Here is a 19,649-nt window from a genome sequence, read left to right as displayed (position 1 = left end):
CTAACGGGGTGACCATAAGCCTTTGTCACCGACTCTCTGAATACATATAGATGGCTTACTTTTGTGTTCCCTAATTGTGCCTTGTTGCACTGCCTGTCTCCAGTAGAGACACACAGTTCTATTCCAGAAGATTCTTTTAGAAATGTGACAGAATTAATTCTGCCATCAAATCCAGTTGTACCTTCCAGCTTGTTAATGCCATGTATAACTTTACACTTCTATTACCTGCAGTAAAACACACCAGTATCACTTAATGAACTTTTTAATTGACTCTTTAAAATAGCAGTGCAATCAGGCTCCTCATTTGATTCATGCACAAAAATCTGCAGCCAGGCTGAAAGGCAAAATGTGAACCACAGTTTAAATAGATGTTCTTCGACTGCTCTGTAAGACAAACAGAGGTATTAATTAGCACATACTTTAGGGCATGTTTTGTACTTAAACAGAGGGAGGAGAACAGAATATCGTTTCACCGGAGGCAATAAGAAAAATTTGAGCTCTGACCCCAGAAACTAAATGGCAACTTATTTTCAGAAATGCCTATTTCTGAGAACAATGAATCAGGGGCTTAGAGTAGCCCTCCAACGGCTTGAACAGCCAGAGGAATGATCTCTGGATTTATGGAACAAGGAGGCTCTTGTCTAAGAGGTATATAAGGAGTAGACCACAGCTTTAGTAATGTGCGGTAAAGCCTTTTAACATAGACACAGATGAAGAAATCCAGTAGTCATCGAGCTAAGACATTTTAAAAAGCCTTTAGTAACACAATTGCGCTCTTATATGCCCAGAACTTAAGTATAAGGAGATTTAGGCTAAGGGTAGAGTGACATTCTGAGTGTGCGTGGTATTATGCTAAGTGTTATTGAGATAATAAAATTGACAGGGCCCCTACCTGGCAGGAGATTTGATGGGATCCTTGGACACAGGCATGAATTTAATGCAGCATGTCTCCTTCTTATGGCGATTTCGTGTGTGCTTTTTATTTTTTTTAAAGATTTTATTTATTTATTTGACAAAGAGAGACAGCCAGCGAGAGAGGGAACACAAGCAGGGGGAGTGGGAGAGGAAAAAGCAGGCTCCTAGCGGAGGAGCCTGATGTGGGGCTCGATCCCAGAACGCCCGGATCACGCCCTCAGCCGAAGGCAGACGTTTAACGACTGAGTCACCCAGGCGCCCCTTGTGTGCTTTTTTAACTGAAAGAGGAGAATACTTTTCCTTAGAACGATGATCATGTGAATCTTTCTTCCCTTGAGTTTTTCGTCACCCATCCCCAGCTACCTTAGGTCATTATATGTGGGTAGGTCTTCTCTTACTGGACTTCAGGCATAAGAAAAAGGGCTGTGTCTAATCTCTTTCTTTCTTCTACACCCTCCCCAGTTTTGCCTAGCCCATGGAGAATTCTCAGTATGTGTGTGCTGAATGAGTGACTCCTGAACAGAATAAGGAAGACATAGGGCTCCTTGTATTCCAGGAAGAATTCTCCCAGATCACTTGAGACAAGGCAGTGTGAACTTGGCAAGTAAATTCATCTCTCTGGGGCTTTCCTATGAAATGAAGGGGTAAAGTGCTGGCCCGATTGAGGATGTAAAGAAATTTCAATTTACATGTCTGCTCACATTGGTAGTGGCTGAATTGAGATACAGTTCGAGAAGGATTTGGAGGCCGCACTTGGGTTTAGCCAGGTAAAGGACTTTGATCGATTAGCCATATTTGTCATGGGCATGAGAGTGGCAAGTGGCTGTGTGTGTCATCCCTCAGTCAGAAGATATATGCATCTGGACCTTTACCTGTTACTCAAACTGAGGGTGACAGTGAGAAAATAAGATGGAGATGGACCAAGGAAATGGCCAACTTCTCTGGGCTCTTGGATCAGATGCTTCTTGTGGCCAGGTCGCACACTTCTGGTATGGGCAGGCAGGATGCTGCTCGATGGAAAAGAAACAGCTCATTTTGAAGCTTCTGTGTTTCATGGCTTTAGAGAATGAGGAAGTACGTGATTTGCAAAAGAATAAACATTAACAAAACGCAAAAGGTATGGGAAAGTTGTTGCCTGCCCTTCCATGTAGATAACGTCTTACCCTCTAGGCAGTTCCCACCAAAAATCATATTTATCAAGTGTGCAAGTGAAACTGAGCAGGGCAGGTTGTGGTATACCCTGGATTTCCAAATGCAGGTCGATGTGCTGACTAATAAGCACCTAAGATGTGTGTTTTAGATATAGTTTCGAAGGCCCTACCATAGAACAGATGAATCAAAATCTTGAGAATAGAGCTCAGGAGAAATATTCACACTCAAAAAATTTCCATGATGATTTTAATATGAAGCCAGGATTGGAAAACACTGTTATTGATGGCTGAATCATAGGCCAAATGTGTCTGAAAAGAGTGAACCGACAAGATAAAATGTCAGAGACAAATGTAAATTTCTCAAGTTTACAATAACAAGAGCTGGAAAAACCTAGCCTGACAACGGAGTGTGTAATAAATCTGTAGTATTTAGTTGTCTGTAAGCTCGGGATGAACTACCTCTGAGACATAGCCTCCCGAAATAGCTATGATGGTATCAGGCTGAATGCATACGAATGCAATATCTACATCAGGGGAGGAGATCCCTTTTTCCTATTCTGTACTCTCAGAAGACAACTGGATTGGGTTCTTGATTTACTAGGAGTAATTGTTATTTTTAGGAGTAATATCTAGTAGCAGTAATAATTTTTTATGTAGCTCTTTATCATTTATAAGCTTGTTGTGTCCAATATTTTATTTGCCCTAAATAAAAACTTCACTTCCCTGCATTGATGGAATAAGGCCCATTGGTGGATGTCCAACTCCAAGCTAGGTCTTTTATTGCTCAAGTCTAGGTTATGCTTGAAAATTCAGAGAGTCTTTGGACCAGGAGAGTAGGATAGCTGAAAACCATGTCGTTAGAAAAAATAAAGCCCCTTATCTCGGCGAAGACTTCATGAGGCCTTGCCTATAGTCTCCAAAGATTTGGTGACTTTCCGTGAGAAAAGACAGGACAGACTTGTCAGGGGAGGTCTCAGAGGGCAGACCTGACCAATGTGGGAGTTGTAGGGAGATAGATCTTAACCCACACCTTGACCTGAGATATTTCTTATGGTCAAAGCCCCCTAAGATGGAAGAGGCTGCCTTCAGGCCGAGGCTGGAAAACTATTTACGAGGAATGTAAAGTTGGGGGTTAGTGATCTCAGAGGTCCTAGAAGGGCCCCTGACTTGGAAACCCAAGCCTACCAATCTTCTGATGAGCAGGTTGCTAGAACAGCAGATCCAGAGGCAGGGGTTGTGGGGGACAAGGGTGCGTTCAGATGTGGAAAGCTTCCACTCTGTGCCCACATGGCCCAAGAGACTCACTCCTTCATCTTGTGACCGGTACTGGAGAACCTCCTGCCTGAAGCTGAGCTACAGCACTGCCAGCAGCCTGACAGCCCTTTTGCTTTTGGCAGTTACAGCCTCTCTGCTTTCATATTTGTTTAGTGAGCCCTGATTTAGTCATAGAATCAGATTCCTAGAGCTGGAGGGCACTGAGAGGTCATTGGTCCAACCTGGCCACATCGCAGGTGAGCGAACAGTGAAATGTGGGACTATTTCACCATCTGGCCATGTCCCTTTATTTCCCCGAGACCTGAGAGGGGCAGTGATCGCCTACAGTAACACAATGAGTGATGGTGTGGCTGCAGTGGTGGCCGAGATCGTGGCCCGGTCCCTGCTCTCACAACACGGTGCTCTCCTTGGCTGCACATTTCACCTCCTGTTTCTCACTGAGGATACATTCTTTCTGTCCGTCCGTCCCTCTAGGACAGGACCCTGTGCTGTGGGATGGAGCTGAGCTTACGGGGGGAGGGGGAGCAGACCTGTCAGGCACAGTACCACCTCCACTCCAAGCTGGGTCGGCACTGCCATGGCGCCACGCAGAGTTCCCCAAACACACAGCAAAATGCAGGTGTTGTGTGAGCCGCAACTCACATCACTGAGGTTTGCAGACAAACAGACTAAACGTTTTTTTGGGTGATTCTACATATCTATTCTGATCCCTCCTTGGGTTAGTTTTATGTGTATATTTGTGTGTTGGAGACCAGAGTTAAGACAATGGGTAAGAAGATACAATTTATTCTTAAAATAGTTGAGAATTTTTTAATGGGGGTGAGGAGAGAAACAGCATTCGGTGATTTTCTTCTTCCTTCCTCCCTCCCTTCCTTCTTTCCTCTTGAATTTTCCAACTTAGGACAGCAGGTATTCATCAATTGGCCAATGAGTGTCCTCACTCTAAGAGCTGGTGTATATCCTCTAATTTAAGGGTGCTCTATTACACCTTTCAGCTTCTTTGCCCATCTAAGAACACAACTCTAGAGAACGGGGCCATCAGACACTTTTCTTTGTGAAAGTCTATATCCAAAGCCAGTGCAAAATCCCTCTTAAGTCTGACCAACACACTCATTTGTTCTGAAGTTATTATCTCTTCGAGGCCTAGCATTTGCAGTAACAAATACCAAGAGGTTACCAAATGCCTGTCCTGCCTATTTCAAAATTCCTCTTCACAATTGCTCACTGCTCTTTAAGAAATTTTCCTTTCTTCACTGGAATTTTCCATAGAGTACTCTATACTAAAGGTGAATTTTTCTAATGAGGAAATGTGAATATACCATTTACAGATTGTTTTGTATTAATCATGACTGTGCTTGCCATTTTTAGCAGGAAAAAAAAGTTCCCAAACCAGAAGACCTACCTCTGTCACATCTAAATACCCTAGGACATGACTCTCTAGGGTAGGAACTCGTTTCCCCAAATGTACTCAAGAAAGAAGAGCTTGGAAATGTGGTGTCACCTCGTGAGACAATGGAATGGATGTGAAAGAGCAGGGCCGTCTTTGGGATGGAAGACCTGGGCTCACCTTTTGTTTCCACTCCTTACAACCTAGACTGGCAGCTCTACCATTTACAACCTGTGTGACCTCAAGCAAGCGACTTAACCTCTCTCTGCCTCACCTGGAGATAAGACTGTTGCATCCCTCATGAGTTTGTTGTGAGGAATAAATGAGTTGCTCAGTCTAAAATACAGTGAGAGGGCTTCTCTGGTAACAGAGGAGCCAGAGTAAGGCCTGGAGGCCTGGAGGCATGTGTGGCTGCCAGGGCAGTGAGAGGAGAGAGCATGCGATGTGGGCAGGGCTTCGGCAAAGAGCAGTGGGGCAGCAGGAGGCCTGCGCTGGCCAGATTTGCTCCCTGGGGACCTTGGGAACATCAGGCTAACAGAGGAGGCATCATGAAGCTGGGATTCCCTCTTCTCAAATGAAGAGATGGGATTCACAGCTGGCGTGGGCCATGCATGACTTTAGAAATTAAACCATATAACAAATTACCAGACTTGGAAAGAGCATTGGCCTGGAAGGTAGGAGATCTCCACCCCGTCTCAGCACGCCAAGAACTTGCTCCTTGACTGTGGGCAGGTAACTTCCTCTTTCTGAGGCTCCTCTGGCTCCAAGAGTCAGTGATTTCTGATTTGTGAGAGTTCTCCTTAGTGTTTAACAAGGACAGAAAACAGTATGCTGAGTTATAATTCAGAAACGAAAGGAAGGAAGGAAGGAAACCTTTACGATTTAATAGAACCAGTGAACTGCGCACCATTTCTAGCAATCCCTGGCAAATGTTTCATAACAGTAGCAGCTTGCTCACCCCTTATGGAATATTCGTAGAAAAGGCGGTACAGATTGTAAGCAGGAAGACACCCTAGATGTTGAATATCTTTGAATGTCTGGTAAGAAAAGGGAAAAGAGGAAATGGCATTGGATGGTAATTCTCTTCATTCAGTAAACATATGTCAAGTGCATGCTGTGAGCCCGTGTACCAGGCCCACATGAATCCCACCTGATTTGGGTCCTCAAAATGTCACGGTCTAGTATAGGAGACAGACGTATAATGGAAAATCCAGTCTACAGACTGAGTGAAGAAAGAGCTGGGGAAAAGAAGGGTTCATCCCAATGGGGCGTTAGGAAAGGCCTCCTACAGGATGATGCTGAACTAACCCTTAAATAATGAGTAAGATCTTACAGACTGAGAATGCAGAAAAAGGGGCATTCCAGGCTGAGACACTTACATGAATAAAGGATGGCAAGTGGGAAAGTCTGGGTGTTTTAGGGCGCAGAGATAGGCTGCTTTTCAGAAACACAGACGCATGGGAGATCTCAGAGAAGTGACTAGAAAAATAGATTGGTTTGTTTTTTAGTTGCTTTAGTTGTAATTGACTTCCTTTATGGTTTTTACCAGAAAATTTTACCCAATATTCATTTTAGGGGCAAAGAAGCATTCATAAGCTGCTTGGGAAGATGATGTCAATATTTAATAATCCAGCCCAGGTGTGATCTGCGAAGCTGTGGTAGAGAGGCATATGGAAATGACCGACATTCTGAAGAAATGGATCTTGGTTTTCATTCTTTGGCTTATTAATAGGAGGAAATCTGTGGTGCTCAGAGTGACAGATGGGGGACTCAGTGATTGTGGTTAGGGGATTGGAGAATTTACAACTCCAGGTCTCTGTAGATGAATGACCTGGAGTGGGTTACGAGCCATTTACAAAAATAAAGATTCTGTGCCTACATTTTCAAAGCTGACCTAGCCCAGCCACGGATGAACTCTGTGACTTTAGGCCCAATCAACTGACCTTTTGTTCCTTTAGCTTCTTCCTCAGAAAACTGTGGCAATGCTACAGTGCCCTGAGTCACTGTGGGAGGCCCGGGCTGGGGTTGTGAGGAGGCCCAGAACAGGTGTCAGGAGATGGGGCTTTGATGGGAAGGTAAATCAGGTTACCTGGGCTGACGTTGAGCTCCCATAGCCCCGCGTGTAAGCCTGCTATCCTGATTCTAAGAGCTGTGACAGCACCATTCATGGCATAGGCTTGCATGAGAATTAAATGAAATCATGAATATGTAATAAAAACTATAACAAAACTACAAAAATGTGATTAGATATAATTACTTAAAAATTAGCTAATTTATATATATATATGTGATTATTAAAAATTAGTTAATAAGCATACACTTGGAGCATAGTCAATCAAATCACACATTTGCCAGCCAAATCACATATATTTAGGATAAAATTCACCTATAGTGCAACAATCATAAAAATTGAAGATGGACGATTGGAAGGAATGTTCAGACTTTTCTTGAAGAATTCTTTGGGATAAAAAATGCAAGATGCAAAAGCACTTGTTCAGGTCTAGTTTACGACCTGGGTTGGCAGATGCCTCAGAAATCGTCCCCTCTGCACACGGAGGCTGAGCACTGTTGGCACAGGGCAGGTCCATCCTGCGAGGAGACACATCTCCCTTGGGGCAGCTCTCAAGTTTGAAAGGTTCCTTCTTGTGTTTGCTCCGTTGACTTTTGAAATCTTGGAAATTCAGACAAAGTCATGCCCTTGAAGTTCATCTGAGCCCCCCCCCCCCCAGAGGGCGGAGATAATCTTCTATAACCCAGCTTCCTGGGCCGTGGGTTCCCTGGCTTTGACCAGCATATCTTCTCTGATGAGTTTCTCAGTTCTCCAAGACAAAGCCATGCCACTATGGAGCTTGGCCTAATTGTTAGGAAAGATGTCCCTCTTTCTTGGCAGTGGTCCTCGTTCCCTGAGACCACTACTGACTTGGTGGCTGAACTGATACTCAGAATCTTAACTTCACAGAGCAAGTCCTACCTGCCTGTGATTGGATCATCCTTCAGAGACATGGAAACCTAGAACTGTCTTTTTCTTTTTTCTTCCTAGTGAATTATTTTCAGTTCCTTTAGGCATTCCTCATTTCACCACTTTCCCCAAATCCTTCCTCACTTTGCGTCCCGGCACTTAACCTCTGACTCAGCTGCCTCTCTCCTAACATCTTCCTACTTGAGTCCTCCCATTCATGGAAGCCTGGGCCCTTTCTCCAAGCCACTTTCCCTGACCTCCCTCAGAAATGATCACTCCTTGGCCCAGACTCCAATCACGCTCTACTGTCTACCATCTGCATTTCTGCCTTACCTATGTGTCTGTGACTATATAGTAAAAGAAAAGGTGACATTTCCTTCTCATTGACCTACATTTTGGGGAATGCGGAAGCTATCATTCATCTTCGACTTGAAGAGAATGTAACGTCCTTTTTGTATCAGCCTGGCTAATTATGCTACTTAATATTTACATCCATGGTGGGGATAAAGGAAAAGGAGCATCGTTCCTTAACTTACTACTACAGGAGAATGAGGTGGGATGGCTGCCATTATATGAGATGCTGTATACTGTCGGGAGCACAAACCGAAAGACTCCGGTGCTAGCAGGTGGACAATGTCTCGTCTGCAGCTTCACTTTCCTGCGCCATGTTTTATTTCAACTCGAACATGTGAGTAATAATATCCCCAAGGTAAGGCTGTTTTGAGGCTCAAATGAGGTCCTTCGTGACAGTTCCTGGCTTATAGGAGCTGCTCCATAAATGTTAGGCGAAGCCAAGTAAAGTAGAATTACAATTCAGTCTGACCCCTTAAATTAGAGAAGTTGACATGGATGTGCAGGATTATGCTTAATTGAGGGAAAATGAGTTCTCTGACAGAAGAAGAGTAAACAACTATTCTACAAGAAGGGGGGATGACTGCTTATGCTCAAAATACATATCAGAGTACCAGGAAATATCAGGAGGTATTATGTGAAGAATGCAAAAATTAGAAATTAGCATAAGTTAAATATTATTCAGTGATACGTTATCATCAAAATTCTTCAGGCCTTGTTTATAGTTCTCTGTTGCAACACTATCGTCGTAACCTTAAGCAACATCATGTCCATCAGAACCTCGACTTTCCTGCCTGCAGAATCTAGATGTTTGGAGGAAGTGACCTCTAAGACGTCATCCAGCTCTAAGATTCTCAGACTCTAGCATTTTTAACTCAGTGCAGAAAGTCTTAGATTAAAAAACCACACCAAAACCACTGCATTTTGTACAATAATCATTGGGAAATGCTACGGAAAGACTATCTCAATACCAGCCATCAGGCATCGGAAAGGATATTACTGTAAGGCTGGGGGTATGGGGGTGTGTGTGAATAGCTTTCTTTCCATTTCCATGGAAGACAGAGCCAAAGCAAACTCACTCAAATTGCATAAGGGAAGTCTTTCCAACTATCCGGCGTGTGTAACCCAGAAACTGTTACCAAAGAGAGCTTGGGAAATCAGACCTTTAAGAATAGCAGAGCAAAGGGTTTCATCAAGTAGCTTCGTGAAGGCCTTCCCAGCCTCTGAGCGCTCAGGCATATCTCTGTACTAGGTTGGCTGTTGGGCATCTCCTAGCTCTGTGTCCTGGCCTGGTTCTAGTTCCCTCGCGTTCGCTCAGTGTTAGTCGGGAGTGTGATTCAGAGCCAAATGGGTGAGCTAGATTCCTAGTTGCTCAATGTGTTATTATTAGCAGGTAGATTATACTGTGTATAGTGCGAATGTGCTTTACAATGAGTTTTATTAGATGCTCTTTGCAATTATTTTGAAGCACATTGGCTGTCTCCCATTTTTTAAGATGGAAATGCTGATACCCAGAGAGATGAGGGCAAAGTTGGAAATGACACTGGAACATATAACCTCCCAGGCCTGAGCCCTTAACTTGGACTTCTTATAGTCATGTTACCCATTTAACAAATAGGAGAAATGAAGCATGAAATTGTGAGGGGCAGAAAATGCAGAGAACTTTGTCATGTAAATTTTGAGATAGAGGGAGAATATAGAAAATCCAGCCACATGCTGTAAACATTTGGTGTTATTAGAATCACCATGACAGCGGTAAACATGATCTTTGGCCCGTGCCAAAGTTTGTGGCCTGGGTACTTGGGGCCACGTTCTTCCTTGAATAACCCAGAGTGGCTCAAGGGAAATGATGTGATGCAGGAGTGGTATTCAGAGAGCTGGGTTCTAGGCCTGACAATGCCATGAACTTGCTGTGGGAACTTGGGCACATCTCTTCCTGGTTTTCGGCCTCAGTTTCCTTCCCTGTGCTGAGGCAGGTCTGCAGATGTTGGGAGGCAGGAGCTGTGGTCAGGTGGTAAGTGAACAGCCTCTTTCTGCTCCTGTGTAGTGAATGATATCACTGTGGGCATATGGGTGCTTCTGGGGCCAGGTGCTATTGGGAAGTGGGTCTCACATTCTCTGGAAGATTGTGGGTATCAGAATCATCCAGGGTTATCGGACCACAGCTGGCACCACCATGCCACAGCAGTACCATATACACAGTGGGTGTTCAGTAAATGCCTGCCACAAGAATGCATTAGGTTCAGCTACGGGCAAAAGACCCCCCCCCCCCAAAACAGTGGTTTGGACAAGATAGAAGTTTGTTTCTCTACCCCTGTGGTAGGCAGAATAATGGTCTCACAAAGATGCCCATGTCCTAATCTCCAGAACCTGTGAATATGTTAGGGTACATGGCAAAGGGGAGTCAAGGAAGCAGGTGAAATAAAGGTTGCTACTAAACAGACCTTAACATACGGAGATAAGCCTGGATTATCTACGTAGGCCCCGTGTACTCTCAAGCGTCCCTAAAAGCGGAAGAGGGGATCATAAGAAGGAATCCAAATGAGGGTAGCAGGAGGAGAATTGGTCTCATGGTACTGGCTTTGAAGATAGAATAAGAGGGCCATGATCCAATGAATGTAGGTAGATTCTAGAAACTAGAAATGTCAAGGAAACAGATTTTCCCCTACAGTCTCCAGAAAGGAATGTACCCTATGGCACCTTGATCTTAGCCCAGTGAGATCCCTATCAGACTTCGGACCTATTGAAGTATAAGATTTTTAAGATTATGCTGTTTTACGCCACTGAGGTTATGATAATTTTTCAGTGCAACAATAAGAACCTAATAAAATCACCTAACAGACCTCTAAGGTAGGCAGCCTGAGATAAGGAGTTATAGTCCCAGGGATCAGGGATTCAAGATCCTTCCCTTTTGCTGCTCTACTGTGTGACTTCCATTCTCAAGGCCACACTCAGGGCAAAGATGGTTGCTGGAGCTCCAACCATTGCATCTGCAGTCTGAGTAGAAAAAATGGTTAAGAGTGAAGTTCTCTAAGAAGAGTTTCTGGAAGTCACACATACTTCTGCTGACTTCTCACTGACTAGGACTGAGGCATATGGGCACACCAAGCTGCAGGAGAGGCCGGGAAATCCAGCTGACTAATTTTGTGCTCAGTCGAAAACCAGAGTAATTACTGAAAAGGAGAGACTAGATGTGGAGAGGCAACCAGCAGACTCTGCCACTATCATGATGGTCTTTTTCTCCCTCTAAGACAGATTTTTAAGGGTCGGAGTTCTACTCTCAAAACCTGCTCCTGATGCACAGTGGAGGAGCTCAGAGACTCTCAGGGGATGTTTACATGTTTTCCCACCCTTTCTTCTTGGCCTAACATGCTCTCAGCATTCCTCTTCACTTAGCTGCCTTTTGGAGCTTATGGCTCTCCGTCCCGATCGCCACAGTCTTTGTGCAGGCAGAGGCTCATTGCCTCTTGTCTGGATTCTTTCTGAAGGCTTTGGCAACTTTCGAAGTAGATGGAGTAGTTGCAATTATCCCTTTTCCTTCAGATGAGGAATGTGAGCCTAAGGAGGGACTTGTCCAAGGTCACAGCTGGTGAATGGCAGGGAAGCAGTGTCCAGAGTGCTGGGCTGGGTGTTGGCTGCTTAATTGCACCAGAGTCACTTTCCATTGCTAAAGAGGCCTCTGGATGGGAAATGAATTTACTGATAATATTCTGGGATAAGTTTTCTAACTTATCAAAAATGGTGGCAACTTACAACCTGTAATACAGAGTGCTGAGCACGGAGGGTAGGAGTGAGAGAAGAAGAGATAAAAAAACAAGGTAAGGGTTGGCCATAAAGTGGGCTTCATCATTCTGAGCGTGTTGATATGTAGGTATGCCCCAAATGGGATTTCTCCATAACTCTACTTTCCCACCCCCACCTCTGTCACCAAAGTCTCTACGTCAATGTTTCCAGGGTAGAAACATTGAGAATGTTTTTTATTCCTTTCTCTCCAACTCCCTCACCCTATCCCATCATCTAGTGATTGGCAAACCCTAAGGAATATAAGCCAGCAAGGCTGCTTTTCTCAATTCCTCCTTGCCATTTCCACTGCCACTGCTCTTCTGTTTTATATTTTGATAGCTTCCCAAGGGTCTACCTTCCTCCTGTCTGTCCCTCTCTTTCCTGCAATGCTGTCAAACGAACTTTCTAAACTGGTGCTAGTCCTTCCACCACTCAGAAAATTTCCGCGGCTCTCCTACTCCTCCAGAATGTAGACCCAACCCTGCCCTTTCCAGCTTTGCTGCCTTCATTCACACTATGCCCCTAAATGGAGTCCCCTTCTCCTACCACCTTCAATATCCAAATTTTCTACAATCTTCAAAACTGGCAAAAATGACATTTGATCTATGAAATCTTCTTTGATACTCTTCCCCATGCATCCTAGGTGGGAGAAATTCCCCTACACATGTGTGACCTCTGGAATTTCATTTTTCTCTTTGTAATTGTGTTTACTTGCATAATTATTTGGCTAAGCTCTACTTTCTCCAAACCCTATTTAAGTTCCATGAAGACATGGTCCATGTCCTTTTTGGGTCACCATTTGATGACCAGAGCACAGTGCCTGGCATATTGTAGGTACTCCAGAAATATTTCTTGATCTTAAGGTATAGCCACTCTGGAAAACAGTGCGGAGTTCCCTTAAAAAGTTAAAAATTGAGCTGCCCTATGATCCAGCCATTGCACTACTGGGTATATACCCCAAAGATACAGACGTAGTGAAGAGAAGGGCCATATGCTCCCCAATGTTCATAGCAGCATTGTCCACAATAGCTAAATCGTGGAAGGAGCTGAGATGCCCTTCAACAGATGACTGGATTAAGAAGATGTGGTCCATATATACAATGGAATATTACTCAGCTATCAAAAAGAAAGATTTCTCAACATTTGCTGCAACATGGATGGCACTGGAGGAGATAATGCTAAGTGAAATAAGTCAAGTAGAGAAAGACAATTATCATATGGTTTCTCTCATCTATGGAACGTAAGAATAGGAAGATCAGTAGGAGAAGAAAGGGATAAAGAAAAGGGGGGGTAATCAGAAGGGGGAATGAAGCATGAGAGACTATGGACTCTGAGAAACAAACTGAGGGCTTCAGAGGGGGGCGGGGAATGGGATAGGCTGGTGATGGGTAGTACGGAGGGCATGTATTGCATGGTGCACTAATGAATCATCGAACTTGACATCAAAAACCAGGGATGTACCGTATGGCGACTAACATAATATAATAAAAACATTATTATAAAAAAATAAATAAAACCATCCAAACAAACAAACAAACAAAAAGAAATATTTCTTGAATGAATGAATGTATCACTTGGTTAGTTCCCATGGTTGCCTGGTCCTATCTGTATTACTTGAATATTTATACAAATATCTATAGCTACATAGATATAGAGCCATCTATATTTATTACCTCTCTCTCTATTGTTCAAGAGGCACTGAAGCTCCTCACACCTACCTACCTACCAACTAGCCAATCAGCCAACATAAAAGTAAACAAAATCATTCTGAATAAGAAAGTCAACTGAAAAGGGGGTTCAACATAGTCTGAAAATCTCTTTAAATGATTCCAACAAGAATGCTTTCTTACTCTCACCTCTTCTGCTACTGCCCCTGGTGAGGGTTACAACAATCACTTTCTACCTTGTATTAAAGTTATTTGTGTGCGCGCCTTTTTCTGCCTACCCAGACTAAACTCTTACGGTACCGGATTGTGTCTAACTCACCTCTGTGTCTCTACCCTCCAGCACCTTGGACGTCTCCCACATTTAGGAAGGGAAAGGCAAGGCAACTAGATGCCTCAGAGGAATTCATGTTGTAAATTTAGGAAACGTCATACTCTCTTTTTTTGCCCAGAGCAAAGGAATATTTAGAAAGCCCAACCTCTTGCCTCTGCCCAAGAGAGTCCTTTTGATGAAGAGAATGCTTGGTTATTTAAAAAAAAAAAAAAAAAGTTTCAAAGCAAAGGCCAAACATTTCAAAAGGCGAGCAGATGGGCCCTGCAGGTAGTGTTCACTGCCTAACTGGGATGCTTTCAACTGCCCGAGCTAAAATTGGTGCTAGGGGCTAATGTCTGCTTGTCTTACCTCATTAGAAAGTCTTTCTCTTTCTAAGACGTGTTCCAGGAAAAGAAGAGAAATGAAGGAGAGAGAGAAAAAGGCAGCTGCTAGATTGCCAGTGGAGGGAACAGAGTCTAGAGATGAAGAATGAAGTTGAAGAGCAAACTGGTCCGTCTCACCTTTCATCTCTTTTTATTACTACTGCGTACTCCCATGCCAAGCATCATTTCCCATTAGCATCCTTCCAAAGAGAGAAGCCTGTCTTTCTCTTGCCTCTCCTAAGCTTCCAAAGGCATTTCTGATCTCTTTAGCTAGAACTAGCTGAGCAGGGCCACGACCCCTCTCTTGCCTGCCACTCTGAGGAGGAGCAGAAAGCAGAGAAGGTGACGGGCAGGTGACCTACCTTCCAGTGGGAGTAGGGAGTGCCTTGCCCAAATTAGCATCCCAGAGAGAGTTTGAGGCTCTCCTTTCCATTTCTGGCAGAAGAGTCTGGCTCACAGTGGCAGTCTGAAGCGGGTGCTGTGGGGGTGCAGGAAAGAGAGGTAGAAATAGTATCATAGTTAATTTACCATTCGGCACACAGAGAGAGGGCAGAAGGAGGGTGGCAAAAATATAACAAGTGACAACAAATAGTGGATAATCCCCAATCCACGTACATCAGTAGCTACTGAAGCCATGGCACAGAGCTGGCTTGGGATCGGAAAGAAGCTGGCTTGGGAAGCAGCATTTGTCACCGATTTTCCACAAAGTGGGCAAGTGAGAATTTACCCATTTGTTTGGGCAAAATATACTTGTATAATTGTAATATTCTTCTTTATACTTTTTATTGTTGAAAGAACACTTAATCGAGGGTTGCTTGGCTATTGATACATTGATCTTAAACCCACTTTTGGAGGGAGTAACTGGATTAGAAGGCAGTTTAAAGGACACCAAGAGGAATTGTGATTGTCTTCTCTAGGAACACTGGCCACATTATGAATTATTGGGCACCACAGACCTTTCTCTTTTGAGTCATTGACAGGTGGAGGAGACGTCCAGTTTAAAACCATGGCTTAGCAAATATCATTCTCAGTGGGAAAAAACTGAGAACTTTTCCCTTCAGGTCAGGAACATGACAGGGATGCCCATTCTCACCACTATTGTTCAACATAGTACTAGAAGTCCTAGCCTCAGCAATCAGACAACAAAAAGAAATAAAAGGCATTCAAATAGGCAAAGAAGAAGTCAAATTCTCACTCTTTGAAGATGACATGATACTTTATGTGGAAAACCCAAAAGACTCCACCCCAAAATTGCTAGAACTCATACAGGAATTCAGCAACATGGCAGGATACAAAATCAATGCACAGAAACAGTTGCATTTCTATACACTAACAATGTGACTGAAGAAAGAGAAATTAGGGAATCCATCCCATTTACAATAGCACCAAAAACCATAAGATATTTAGGAATAAACTAAACCAAAGAGGTAAAGGATTGGTACTCTAGAAATTACAGAACACTTATGAAAGAAATTGAGGAAGATGCAAAGAGATGGACAAACATTCCATGCTCATGGATTGGAAGAATAAACATTGTTAAAATGTCTATGCTACCCAGAGCAATCTACACACGTTCAATGCAATCCCTATCAAAATACCATTGGCATTTTTCAAAAAGCTGGAACAAACAATCCTAAAATTTGTATGGAACCAGAAAAGACCCCAAATAGCCAGCGGAATGTTGAAAAAGAAAACCAAATCTTTTAACATCACAATGCCTGACTTCAAGCTACATTACAAAGCTGGATCATCAAGACCGCATGATACTGGCACAAAAACAGACACAAAAATCAGTAGAACAGAATAGAGAGCCCAGAAATGGACCCTCAGCTCTATGGTCAACTAACCTTCTACAAAGCAGAAAAGAATATCCAATGGAAAAAAGAGACTCTCTTCAGTAAGTGGTGCTGGGAAAATTGGACAACCACATACAAAAGAATGAAACTGGACCATTCTCTTACACTGTACAGAAAGATAAACTCAAAATGGATGAAAGACCTAAATATGAGACAGGAATCCATCAAAATCCTAGATCAGAACACAGGCAGTAACCTCTTCGACCCCAGCCACAGCAACTTTTTTCAAGACACATCTCTAACGGCAAGGGAAGCAAAAGCAAAAATGAACTATAGGGATTTCGTCGAGATAAAAAGCTTCCTCATGGCAAAGGAAACAGTCAACAAAACTAAAAAGTAACCTATGGAATGGGAGAAGATATTTGCAAATGACATAACAGATAAAAGGCTGGTATCCAAGATCTAGAAAGAACTTATCAAACTCAACACCTAAAAAATGAATAATCCAGTCAAGAAATGGGTAGAAGACATGAACAGACATCCAAATGGCCAACGGACACATGAAAAAAATGTTCAACATCATTAGCCATCATGGAAGTACAAATCAAAACCACGATGAGATACCACCCTATACCAGTTAGAATGGTTAAAATTAATAAGACAGAGAAAAAAAAATGTTGGTGAGGATGTGGAGAAAGGGGAACCCTCTTATACTGTTGGTGGGGATGTAAGCTGGTATAGTCACTCTGGAAAACAATATGGAGTTTCCTCAAGAAGTTAAAAATAGAGTTACCCTACAACCCAGCAATTGCACTATTGGATATTTACCCCAAAGATACAGAGGTAGTGAAAAGGAGGGGCACCTGAACCCCAATGTCATAGCAGCAATGTCCACAATAGTCAAACTGTGGAAGGAACCAAGATGTCCTTCAATAGATGAATGGATAAAGAAGATGTGGTGTGTATAGATATATAATGGAATATTACTCTTCCATAAGAATGGATGAATACCTACCATTTACATTGACATGGATGGAACTGGAGGGTGTTATGCTAAGTGAAATAAGTCAATGAGAAAAAAATAATTATTATATGGTTTTACTCATATGTGGAATATAAGAAATAGCACAAAGGATCATAGGGGAAGAGAAGGAAAACTGAATGGGAAGAAATCAGAGAGGGAGAAAAACCATGAGAGACTCTTGACTCTGGAAAACAAACTGAGGGTTGTGGAAAGGGAGGTGGGTGGGGGGATGGGGTAACTGGGGGATGGGCATTAAGGAGGGCATGTGCTGTGATGAGCACTGGGTGTTATACACAACTAATGAATCATTGAACACTATATCAAAAACTAATGATGGTACTATATACTGGCTAATTGAATTTAAATTAAAAAAAACCCACAGGAAACAATAGGTGTTGGTGAGGTGGGGGAGAAAGGGGAACCCTCTTACACTGTTGGTGGGAATGCAAACTGGTGCAGCCACCATGGAAAATAGTATGAAGTTTCCTCAAAAGATTAAAAATAGAACTATCCTATGCTCCAGCAATTGCATTACTGGATATTTACCCAAAGAATACAAAAATACTAATTCAAAGGGATACATGCACCCCAATGTTTATAGCAGCATTATCAACAATAGCTAGATTATGGAAAGAGCCCAAATGTCCATCAGTCAATGAATGGATAAAGAAGATGTGGTATATACATGGAATGGAATAGTACTGAGCCATAGAAAAGAGTGAAATCTTGTCATTTGCGATGACATGGATGAAACTAGAGAGTATAATGCTAAGTGAAATAAGTCAGTCAGAGAAAGATAAATACCATATGATTTCACTCATACGTGGAATTTAAGAAGCAAAACAAATGATGATGGAGGAGAAAAGAGAGGAAAACCAAGAAACATACTCCTAACTATAGAGAACAAACTGATGGTTACTGGAGGCGAGATGGGTGGGGGGATGGGTTAAATGGGTGATGGGGATTAAGGAGGGCACTTGCGGCAAGCACCGGGTATTGTATGTAAGTGATGAATCACTGGATTCTACACCTGAAACTTACACTCTATGTTAACTAACTGGAATTTAAATGGAAACTTAAAAAAACAAAAACAAAAAACAAAACAAAACCAAGAAACTCTGGTTTAGGCTCTGGCCAGTGAAGACATGCCGACTATGCCGGATTAACAACAAATACCTCCTCCTTTTTGTGGGGAGATGACTAGGTGGCAGAAGCAGGAGTTTCCTTCTCAACACACCACAGTGCCCACCCTAGAGAAAGAACTCAAAAGCAGGGTCAGGAGGGATATACACACAGCACAGACATACTGCCCTCCAGCAAAGGTTCTTAGAGAAGAGTTCTAACTGAGTGAGAGACAATCAAAAGACCCTGGGGGAACACTGTACCCCATCCACCGCATACCAAGCCTGAAACTGGAGGTGAGGAAAAGAGAAAGAGGCACAACATGTGCCCTTTTAAAAAGTTCTATCCCGTAAAAGGAGTACATTGAACTCGAGACGCAGAGAGAAGACACACATTTGGAAAGACTTACTGAGGAGCCCAGGTCTGTAGTCACACCGACTTGCAGCCTTCTTACACATAGCTGTGAAACCTAGAGCCAGGCCCTGCAGAGAGGCAAATGAAATCATTGAAGTTGGAATGCAGGCTGCTTTTGCTGGACAAGAGCCCTGCTCTCAGAGCTCTTGTGCCCTTCACCTTCAGTCTTGCCTCTCTGCCATCTCTGAAGCATGGACCTTGCACTCATGGTCTCAGATAGTGGCTAAAGTTCCAACCATCACATTAACATTCCAGGCATAAGGATAAGAGAAAAGATAAAATAGCACACTCATTATCTTTTAAGCCAGGTTACCAGGAACTGCTATACAATACTTCTGCTTCTATTCTATTGGTCAGATTTTATCACATGGACACCCTTAATTGCAAAAGATACACACTCGTATTATATTTGTTTAAAGTACATATCCTTATCTTATTTAAACAAGTGGGATCGCTCTGCTATGGAATTTACATTCTTGCTCAAACTGCCTTGCACACACTTAGTTGTTTCTAATAGTTGAATGGATGTACATTTATTGAATTAATCGTTTGACATTTAAATGATCTCCTCCTCCTCCTTGTTCTTCCCACCACTCCAACCAATCTTGCAGTAAATATCCTTGACTATCCCTCTAGCGTACATTGTGAGCAGTACTTTTCCTATTGTAATCTTTGTCTTAGCCCACACTCCCCAAAAGTCAGATCAATTACGTCATTTTTCTTTATTAAGGACTCCCATCTCAGCCAACATGAGTGAAAAAGGGAGCAAAGCAGGGAAGGAGGGAGAGTCATTACAAAAATGGTTGTTGTGTTGGTCATTACTGTGATATATATTGATTGTTCAATAAATGGGACTCTACCCCTAAGCAGCTGTAGAAACTGCATCTGAAGACTATCCATTAATGGAGGGGGGGTGGAGAATAGAGAAGGAGTTTATCGCCTTGCTCCTGTCTTCCATTGGACAAAGGACAAACACCACAGGGTGTTACCCCCATACATCAAGGTCATGCATGCATATTCAGGGCTAGGGACCTGGTCCTGCTGCAGTGTTAATAAGAAAACCCCCAGGGTAGGAGATGAGCAGTGTGACTGGTCAGGAGATGGTCAGTGTG

The 19,649-nt window shown here is 43.0% G+C and overlaps 1 long non-coding RNA gene across 1 annotated transcript; it reads right to left on the bottom strand.

Moving 5' to 3' along the window:
- Positions 1-277: 277 nt before the first annotated feature.
- Positions 278-18,639, bottom strand: LOC148110221 (uncharacterized). Its single transcript, XR_015724094.1, has 4 exons — positions 18,533-18,639; positions 14,544-14,659; positions 1,788-1,922; positions 278-334 (listed from the first exon to the last, which is right to left on the bottom strand). It is a non-coding gene; the product is annotated as an uncharacterized LOC148110221 (long non-coding RNA).
- Between the last annotated feature and the right edge of the window lie 1,010 nt (positions 18,640-19,649).

Source organism: Ursus americanus, chromosome 4 (genome assembly GCF_024610735.1).
Source record: "Ursus americanus isolate L20-20 chromosome 4, mUrsAme1.1.p, whole genome shotgun sequence".
NCBI classification, from domain to species: domain Eukaryota; kingdom Metazoa; phylum Chordata; class Mammalia; order Carnivora; family Ursidae; genus Ursus; species Ursus americanus.
The sequence above is the reverse complement of the archived record's forward strand: the minus strand, read 5'-3'. Positions and strand labels throughout refer to the sequence as shown.